The following is a 10,970-nucleotide window of genomic DNA, read 5'->3' on the forward strand; positions in this document are numbered from 1 at the left end:
CAAAATAAGTAAATTAAAAAGGAAAGATGCACTCTGTTGACTCTCCCCACATTTACTTCAACAGCAAATACTGTCATGTGTATCTTTAAAATTATACCATCTGGTTTCTCTGCCTCCACTCTTGTCCTTCTCCTGTCTAGTTTCCTCAGCAGAATCCAGGCAATCTCTGAGATATGCAAAGAGAATCGTATCATTCCCATTTACTGCTCTTCAAAGACTTTTACTTACAGCAAATAAATGTCATTCTTATGAATGACCTACAAGGCCCTTCACTGCCTGGCTTCTGCCCACATCAGCCAGGATAGCCCCTTTCATCATCACACAGGCCTCCTCTAACTCATCAAACACAACAAGATCCTTGGCACCGCAGGGCCTTTGCACTGGCAGCCTTTCCCTCTTTCTCAGATGAAGAGAAGGGAAGATGGCAGAAGACAAAACCCTGAAGGATTCGTACCAGCAGTGGGAGGCCCACAACAAAGGGGGCAGTAGTGAGCAGCTGGAAATGTGGGCCAACAACGGGAAGTGTGATGTGAGGAAGCAGGGCCAAGGGACCCCACGGCCTGATGAGCGGTCACGGGGGACAGGGCTCCGTGAGTGTTCAGCGAGCTGCACACTGTGAGGCCGCTGCCGGCCTGATCCCGGGGGGGTCCCGGAGAGCGATGGGGGTTGAGGCCGGTGGGGATGCCCAGTGGGAGTCCCTGAGAACGAGGGACGGGCTGACGATGAGGAAGAACTAGGAAACACGGCAGAGTGAAGTTGTGAGAAGCAGGTTCCAGGAAACAAGCAGAGGGAGGAGCCCTTGAGGAGAGGAACATGCTCTAGAAACGGGAGCACAGGAGCACAGGAGAGAGGAGAGCGGGTGCCCTTACGCGCCCTTCCTGGCCCCGGTCTCAAATGCACTGTGCGCTGCTCATAAGGCAACCTGATGTTCCACCCTGACCTTCTCCTCTGCAGGCTTTGTGCTGGCTCTTCTCTGTCGAGAATGTGCTTGGGGCGCCTGGGGGGCTCAGCCGGTGAAGCGTCCAACTTCGCCTCAGCTCGTGACCCCGCGGTTCGTGAGTTCGAGCCCCGCGTCGGGCTCCGTGCCGACAGCTCAGAGCCTGGACCCTGCTTGGGATTCTGCGTCTCCCCCTCTCTCTGCCCCTCCCCCGCTCACTCTGTCTCTCAAAAATAAGCAAACATCAAAAAAGTTTTCAAAAAGAACGTTCTTCCTTCTCTCCCTGCCTGCTACTTCCTAGTGACTTTCTGCACACACTCTGAGGACCCTCGTCCCCCACACCCCGTGCGATATATTTCTCCTCTTAGTTCCCCAAAACTTATTGCACACAACTCTATCAGTGCCGTTGTGAGTCCATTTTATATTTACAATCTCAGCTCTCTGCTTCCATCATGGCAGCGTGAACTGTCCGTGGGTACGATGGCAATCCTGCTGACGTCCCCATCCCCAGGGAGGTCTGACAGACACAGCGTTGGCCCGCGGTAAACATGTGCTGGACGATGGGAATCAGCGGCCCTGCATCGAGTCACAGCCTTGCAATTGTTTTATCTGCATAGGGTTTTTTTTTTAATTTTTTTAATGTTTATTTATTTTTGAGAGAGAGAGAGAATGGGGAGGGGCAGAGAGAGAAGGAGACACAAAATCCAAAGTAGGTTCCAGGCGCTGAACTGTCAGCACAGAGCCTGAAGCGGGGCTTGAACTCACAAACCGCAAGATCATTACCTGAACCTAAGTCAGACAGACGCTCAACCGACTGAGCCACCCGGTGCCCCGGTCTGCAGAGTTTTCAGCAAATTAGCTCATCTCTCCAAACCCCAGTTACTTATAGTATATGTAAGGAGACCAAGCCCAATTGGATATGGAAGGAATTAGTGGGAATATTGAATATGATAGTGCTTTGGAAAATAAAAAAACCTGATTAAAATGCTGTGTGTTATCATCCATCTGTCCTAGGGGGAGCTGGTCCTTTAAACCGAATTGGTTCCAACAGGAATATGCACAGTGCTAATTTGGTTTCAGTCTTGGGTTATTGAGAAAATGGAGAGGTATGATGGAATGAGGCCCGGAGTTGCGCTCAAGTTCCTGAATAGACTTGGGGCTCGAAGCACATCGCTCCATTCATCAGTTTGATTCCTTATAAATACTTGCTGAGCACCCACGATGCATCAGGCGCCAAGGATGCAAAAGTGGGGAGTTCTGGTTCCCACCTGGAGGGAAAGAAGCTTGCAAATCAGGGGTGAGGGTTCAATACCTCACAGTGACCGCTGCGGTCCAGGCGGGGAGAGGAGGGCAGCAGCATGTGGAAGGAGCAAGAGGCATTCCGGGAGGCCTCCCAAGGGAAGTGGAACACATCTGAGCTGTGGTTTGGAGGGTAGGCGGGACTTGTCAGAGCCAGGGGAGGGAGCACCGGTGGGCAAAGGCTACAAGTGTGTGGGGACAGGCTTGAAGGAAGTCCCACCACCCCCACCTCCTAGCGCTCATGCCTTCGTGTAATATCCTCCCCCTTGAATATGGGCGGGACCTCTTCCTACCGACGAAACACGGCAAAGGGGATGGATGCCACTGTGACGGTGTTACGTCACATAGAACTCTGTCTTGCCAGCAGATTCCCCTGTAGGGTGTTGTTCTCCTTGCTGACTTCAAACCAGCCAGCTACTGTGACTCCTGCCATTTCAAGAAAATGAACTCTGTCAACAACTCCGAGAGCTTGGAAGTAGATCTTTCTCCAGTCAGACCTTCAGATGAGAGTGCAGCCCAGTCAGCCCATGGATTGCAGCCTGGTGAGATCCTGAAGCAGAGTACCCGGCCAAGCTGTGCCCCAGCCTCCTGAGCCATTGGAAACCATGAAGATAAAAAAACATGTGTTGTTTACAGCTGCCAAATGTGTGCTCATTTGTTGTGCAATTAAAAACCAATATAAAGTGTGAGGCAACCCACTTGTAGGCTCAGAAAGGACACGGCCCTCTTCGAAGCCTTGGTTTTCCCAGGCATAAAGCTAGAACTAGAACAAGATCAGACACACACACACACACACACACACCTCCTGGTTGGGAGACCCCAGCGGGGTATCAACAGCAAAAGCATTTGCAAATTGCCAAATGCCATCAAGTTGCTGGCTGATAGCATCATCCCATTGCCTTCCATACACACTTAACCACAAAGTTCCCAGAGTCAGTATCACCCCTATTTAGAAAGAGTGATACATTGAAAACCATTCAAGGTGTTTCCAGATCTCCCTGGAGCAATGTGCTTCTTGTGTCTGAGCTTTGGACAGACTGCCTCTTCTACAATAACCCTCTCTCTCTCCTTCTGCCCCAAGCCCTGCACCCGTCTGTGTCCTGATTCTCATGCTCTTGCTGTTTCGATGCCACTTCCCCCAGGCTCCCTTCCAGGGCAGGGGGACACCCTCGCCTGTCCTCTGTGCTCCCACGGTGCCCTGTATGACCCTCAGAACTTTCTTCACTAGCAGCTCCCATTTACTTTTGTGGTGTCTTAATCCACAGCCCCAGGAACTAGCAGCCACTTAAAGGCAGGAATTGAATCTTACTCCGTTTCGTTTCCCCAATATCTTCCACAATGCCCAGTGTGTAGTCAGGTGATACAGTACATGTACATAAAATATTAGAATATCTGTGTGTGTATATCTATATATGGTGGAGGCCACTTCCCAACTTAGAAAAACGGTCCTGATATGAATAGTACAGAAGAGACTCCACCAACATATCCCCCAAGGGAAGTTTATCCATTTATAATTTTATGCCATTTAAGAAGAGGATGTGTGGGGGCTTGTTTAAGCCCTTCTTTTAAGAAACAAAACAAAACAAAACAAAAAACCCATTGGAGAGTATGTGGTGTTCTTACAGGTATAGACAGCCGTGCGGCTGCGAGCCCCTCGGGAGCTGCCAGGGAGACTTGGCTGCTGCCTGACTCGTCTTCTCTTCTGACTTGTCAACTCAACTGCTTTTAAGCAGGCTTCCTGAGAGGTGGGAGGAAGAGGAAGCAGATTTGCCAGGGTCTAAACTCAAAAAAGAAAGCCTGAATTAGCCAGAGCCTGGGCCGTTCCCACCGCCTCCGGGAAGGCACACAGGAGACACACACAGGTGGAGGCGAGGAGGAGGAGGAGGAGGAGGACGAGGAATGCAAACCCCACATCGGAGCACCAGGGAGGGGGCCCAGCGGGGCTGAAGACAGAGCAGAGGGTGATCATTCTCCTGATCCACTGCCAGGGGCTCCCTCAGGGTGAAGCCCAGAGGCTCCCAGAGCAGGTGAGCCTTTGCTACCATCCCAGTGTGGACTGGAACCCAGGCTCCACCCTCCTCCAGCTGTAGGACCCCAGGCTGCGAACCTCGCAGAAAGCCAGTTTCCCATCTAGAGACGGCAATGGCCGTCTCAGCCTCGCAAGGTCGTTGAGACAATTAAACGAGCTCAAGGGTGCCCCAAGCCTGGCCCAGAACAGATGATTTTAAGTGTCGGTTCCACGTCTCCCCAGCCACTTGCCCTCGGCACAGCGGCCCCCTGAATCCAAAAGGAAATGCACTGGAAGAAAACAAGACACTGCCTATGATAGCATTCTGAGGTGAGTAAAACTCCAGTGTGTCAGGTGTAATCACCATTATTACCACGGGAGAAAACAGGATGGAAAACAGCAGGTATTACCGAGAAGGAAATTGCAGAGCCCGCTGGGTTAGTGCTTGTGCGGGCACACGGCTCACTCACACGTGTCATTTCATCGGACCCTCAGCACTACGGGTATTCCCTTCACTGTACAAAGGGGGAAACTGAGGCTCTACCATGGCACTGGCTTCCCCAGGGAGCCCCCGCTGGGACTCGGGGAGATTGGAAATGAACTCCATGTTCCTAGAATTGAGTGCCGTTTGCACCCAAAGATGGACACACACACCCCCCCCCACGAAGCCCCCTTATACCCTCCCTGCACTCTACAGTCGTTTCTAAATGATTAGAACAGAGGCGCCTGGGTGGCTCGGTCGGTTAAGCGTCTGACTTCGGCTCAGGTCATGATCTCACGGATTTGTGGGTTCGAGCCCCGCGTCGGGCTCTGTGCTGACAGCTCGGAGCCTGGAGCCTGCTTCCGATTCTGTGTCTCCCTCTCTCTCTACCCCTCCCTCCACTTGCGCTCTGTCTCTCTCAAAAATAAATAAAGATAAACGTTAAATAAGTACATGATTCAAAAAATTCCAGTTGCACAGAAAATGAACTCAACCCAAGCAAGGTACACGGAAAGGGTGTTCACGGGCCCCTATGCCCAGAAGGTGCAGGGCTGGCTGGGGCTTTGGGGATGAGTGGATCCAGGTGGATCAGTCAGGTAGAAGGTACAGGGGTCACGGACTACTACAGGTCCTTCTCCTCCAGCCCCCCTGCCGTCAGCACCAAAGCCTGTACTTCCCCGAACCCTCCATTTTGGACAAAAGCGAGCATTTACACCTCTGAGAATTGCCGCAGAGGAAGCCAACCTCCGGGCACACCCATCCCACCTGGGTCTCCATCCAGACTCAGTTCTCTGTCCCCCAGATCCTCCTGTGGCCCCTTCCCGGCCAAAGTCGTATAGAGCTGATGTGGCCCGGGGTCTGATGGGGGCACCTCCGCGTCTTTGTCTATGTTTTTTGTCTTGAAGTGCAAATGTTAGAAGCTGTTAGTGTTTGAAAGTTGGCTGCTGCTTTTCTCTATTTTTAGAGTGAACACAACCAACTTGGATAAACCACGTCAGTGGCCGTTTGAATTACATGCACACAGAGCAAGTAAGAACCACATTCGGGGAAGGGTACACGGGGATTTTTACCTTAATGAAAGCCGCCATGGTCCTCTAGGGACACGGGAACATTGACCTAAGGACCCAAGAGCCTCTTGAGAAGAAAATGATTTAGACCCCAACCCCTAACCCTCTGTCTGGACACTGAGGGAACCAAGTGACGGCAGCCAGCAAGGGGGCCTATGAACAGGCCCCCTTCTCAGAGGCGGCCGGCCCTGGGTGGGTTCTCTGCCTGGCCCCCCAAAGGGCACACATGTCGGGACTCAGTTCCTCTGAAGGCCTGATTTTCTTCAGTTCAGGGGAGAGGGATAGGAAGACCAGCTGTGGCCTCAGTTAGAAGCCGTATCCCCAGATCAGTTTAACGGATGCTAGAAACTATTTTCAAAATTATACAGCGTTTGCCTAAAGTCACAGAGTTGTACTTTCTCTTTCGACCTCTGGTTCCATGGGTACATGGAGTCAGAACCCCAACCGCAGAGACAAGTGAAGACACACATTGCACGGTGCCTCAGTGTTCTAGCCTTGGCCTCCGTTTTGCTCTGTCTCGTGCTTCCCCCTGGGCTGGGGGCAATAAGGACAGAACCCACAAAACCCCAAGGAGGAATAATCCCCTCCCAGGGAGCCGGCAGACCTAACCGACAACCTCACTTCTCGTAGCAACACCCCAAGGTGTCTCTTCATGAAGCCCAGTGTTGAGGATAAAGCAGATTGAGAGAAACTAAGCAGCTAGTCCAAGGTTGCCCAGACTCGGTCGCCCCGAGCCTCAGGCCAGGTCCAGAGCCCGGGTGGCTTCTCACGTGTGATACCTGCCTCTAACTTGCTCTCTCTCAGCTGATGCACAGTGAAAGGACAGGGAGTGCCTTTACAAAATGTGGGGGTGTGTGACATTTCAAGAAATTGTGACATTTGCCAAACCATTCAGGAAATCAAATTTACGGAGTTGCTCTCAGCAATATTCTCCTGGGGTCTTCTGGGCCCCTCCCTTCAAGCTAAATTGAGAGTCCCAGCGGTGAATTCGCCCCGGGCTGGGCTTACCCGCCTGAGACCCCAGCCCCCTCTCCGGGCCTCCCCACGCAGACGGTCAGCTCCCCCCCAACACACCCGCCCAGACAAGTACCTTTATACCATCCCGGTCCTTGCCATCTGGTCTCTGCCACTCTCTGTCCACTTCTCTCCCCCTCCTCCGTCGTCGTGTCTCTTCTTTCCCTGCCCCTCTGCAAATCCTCTCCATGCACACCCATAAACTCAGTTCCTGTTTTATAGGTCAAAGCTAGTTCCCTTCAAGGAGGGGGAGAAACCCCGCCCTGAAAAAATAGATACGTTTGCACCAGCATCATTAGGTGGTGATAGCTTTCCCTTAGCCCCTAAAATCCCTTTTCCTTCTCTGTACGGAGGGAATGTTCCCTGAAGGGCAAAGACACCTGCTGGGTCTCAAGTAATGAGAGAGTAGAAAGACCCTAACCCTTCCTCCCGGGGCTCTCCTGATCTGCTCGGCCCTGCTCCTGGGTATCTAGACCTACACACAGTCCTCCGGATGCAGAGCACGGCCTCTTCCAGTCCCTCCCTGGGCACCCCTGCTCCTGCTGAGCTCCCCCCGCCAGCGCAGCACGGGCTCTGCCTCTTGCACACCCCAGAGGCAGGACGCTCACCCGGGGCAGGGAAGCCAGGATGGGCGCGTCCTGCACTAACTGATGGGCTCCCTGCAAAGGTCAGCTGGCTGTTACAGCCGCTGACGCCCACAGCTGGCAGCCCCCCCCCCCCCCCCCCAGGGAATCCCCCTCTCAGAACTCGGCAGCCTTCTCGGGAAGGCGTGTGCTTCACAGATGTGACCCGGGCAAGGCCATCTGCCACACTCACTGCGTCCCATCCAGGCCTTCTCTCCTTTGCCCCGAATGATTTTTTTTTTCCCCACTTTGATTGGGCCTAAGGACACGTCAGGGGTAGACAAGAACAGGACTCCTGAGATCACGGTCTTCTCTGGCTCATTGGTGTGCTGACAGCCGACCAGGCCCAGCCCAGACCCGAGTCCCCCCGTGTCATGGAAAAGCACAGACATAAAGAGGGACTTGAGCTCCACGCTCAACCCCAGCTCTTCTGGCCACGTGACTTGAGCCAGTGTCTGCATTTCCTTTCTCCCATACTCTGCACTTCTCTGAGTCTGCTCCAAATCAGAATACACCCCTTCACCCAGACGTTCCCCCCTGGAAATGGTCACAAACATCACAGGAAGGATGTCTTCTGCTTGGAACACATTAATACCTAACATTTAAACAATGGCTCGTATGGCTCTTAATCTGACTTAATACTCGTAGCAGCCCCAGGAGGTCACTGTGTCTGTCCCCATTTGACAGATAAGGGACTGAGGCTCAGATTAAAAACTTGGCCCAAGGTCTATTCCGGAGTGAGAGGGCCAAGGCTCAGACACTGACCTCGACCTTCCAGGTGCAGCTGTCCTTGAATTGTCACCTCACACCTGCAAGGGGAGTGGGGCACGTCTCTCCCAGTTTTCTGACCCCCCAGGAGGGGGTCTGCCCAGATCTCCTTCCGGTGCCCCTCCCCCTTCCCTGGCTTCTTGTGCTCTTTGATTTCAACTTCAAACCTGAAACTTTTCACTGAGGACCTTGCTCAGTGTGCTGGAGAACGTTATCCAGAGCGCAAGGACAACGGGAAGTGCCTGAGTGCGTGCCTCCCCGCAGGTGGCCCTCAGCCAGGATGGGGGGGGGGGGGCGAGGGGGTGTCAGGGTAGAGCCCTCCAGGGCAGTCACCCTCCCTCTCCAGAGCTGCACCAGGGGTCAGGCCGTGGTGCCCTCCTCAGGACTTTGCTGAAATCATGCCTTTACTTGCTTCCTTCCCTTCCCAGGCAGGCTTGCCTCCTGACTCCTTTACTGGCTTCTCCTGGGAGCGTTTTCCTAATAAATCACCTGCACACGAGTCCTTGACTCAAGGTCTGCAACCGCAGAACCTTGAGCATTGGTGCATTTGTGCATTTGTGTCCCTAAACCCCCTCACCCCAAAGCCCCTTCATGGGTGCTGGAAATATCGTCACAAAGGAGGCATGGTCAGACTGGACTGCCTCTCCCCAAATCAGAGGCAACCTCTTTTCTGATCCAGATCCTCAGGCTTTCTGTGAAATTACAGTCTAAAACATTACAAAAAAATCATTCTCCACAGAGCCTAAAAGGAGCTGGAAAAATCCCCATGATTCCTGCCCCCCCCCCCCAGCCACCTTTATAGCATGATACACAATGTCCTCAATAATTGTTCTCAAGGACTCACAAATAATCCTATTTTCCCTCAAATTCCACCTCCCCTGCAGGCTCATGCTGGAAGTCTCTCCACCAGAGCTTTGACTATGGCTCCAAAAAAACACCCCGGTCAGAGTCAGACGAGAAGCTGTTATCTCAAAGCTGTTACATCTTGATGTGAATGAAATACCAGTTTCTTCATCTATAAAACAAAGATAATGCCACAATTTGGCAGAGTGAAGATATATGATGGCAGAATGTAGGAGAGGGGGCTGAAGAGGGCTACCAGAATCTAAGGATTGACGCTCGTCATAGGGGGCGCCTGGGTGGCTCAGTCAGTTCAGCGTCTGACTTCGGCTCAGGTCATGATCTCGCGGTTGGTGAGTTCAAGCCCCGCCATCGGGCTCTGTGCTGACAGCCCAGAGCCTGTTTCAGATCTTCTGTTTCCCTATCTCTTTGCCCCTCCCCTGCTTGTATTCTCTCAAAAATAAACACACTTAAAAAAAAAAAAAATGACGTTCCTCAGGATGACATTTCACCAGGGACACTGAAGGCCAGCGCTGTTTCCGTGCTTTCCAGATGTGGAGCGTGAGGCTGGCTCAACCCAGTGAACCAGTGACAGTTCTTCCTGCTACAAGGAACAGAGTCACGACAGCACAGGCAACGAGGAAGTGTATCCACCCAGATAACCAAAGTCCCAAGGTAGGTTTTCCAGACCTGGTTAAGTCACAGTCTAGTGACCTCATCAAGGACCCCAAGATCTCCCCTTATTCCCAACACCTCATCTTCATTCTGATGGCATGTCCCTCCTACTAGCTACCCTCATGGTCACAAGATGGCCAACGGCACCAGTCAGTAAGGAAACGCAAATTAACACCACAGTGGGATCCCCCACACTTGTATTCCAATGGAGAAAATTATGAGAATCAACCCTTGCCGGGGCTGGTGAAGAGGTGGGGGAACGGAACGTTCACACACCGCTAGTGAGGCTGTAAAATGGCACAAGCACTTTGGGAAACAGTGGGCAGTTTTTTTCAAAAAGTTAAACATATGCACACCGTGTGACCCAGCCACTCCACTCCTAGGTGTTTACCCAAGACAGATGACAGCATACGTTCACGCAAGGACTTGTGTGTGGACGTTACACAGCTTGACCTGTATAGCTGAAAGCCGGAACAAGCCAAACGCTTGGTCGTCAACAGTTGAATGGATAAACGCATCGTGGTACGTTCATACAATGAAATATCACCCAGCAATGAACAAGAATGAATTGTTGATACACCCAACAGCATGGGTGAATCTCAAAGCAAGTCTGCTACACGAAGGAAGACGGGCAAGACAGAGCACGTACTGTATGATCTGTTTACGCAAAAATTGAGAAAAGGCAAACTAATGTATGGTAACGGACAGCAAATCCGTGGTTGGCAAGGGAAAGATGACAGGAGGGAGCAGGAGAGAAAAATGACAAAGGGGCAGAAAGAAACGTTTGGGGTGATTCATATGCTTGCTATCTTGATTGTGGTGATTGTTTCCCAGTGTATACATATGTCAAAACTTATCAGATTGTATGCTTTAAATATGTGCTGTTCACTAATGCCAATTATGCCTCAGTAAAGCTCTCTTTTTTTAAGCTACTTGAGCAACATCGAGCATGGAAAAAACACCACCAAATATAGAATGGTTTACCAGAGGTCAAAAGCAGTTCACCTCCATTTGGAAAAACCCACTAGACTATTTTGGTGACAGACCAAAGGACACCTCTCTGGTGACCAGAAAGACTGTGGCTAATTGTGCATCTGTGTCCCTAAACCTTATTTATCGGCTACCGTCAGCCATTCATGGGCTAGATGCTGGGGACAAACAATGAAGGCCCTGACCTTGGTAGCCCAAACTCCAGCAAAGAAAGTCCACGAGAAACGACAACAAAGCAGCATTCACACTCTCTTCCAAAAGCATCATG

This window comes from Panthera uncia, chromosome F2 (assembly GCF_023721935.1).
Source record: "Panthera uncia isolate 11264 chromosome F2, Puncia_PCG_1.0, whole genome shotgun sequence".
NCBI classification, from domain to species: domain Eukaryota; kingdom Metazoa; phylum Chordata; class Mammalia; order Carnivora; family Felidae; genus Panthera; species Panthera uncia.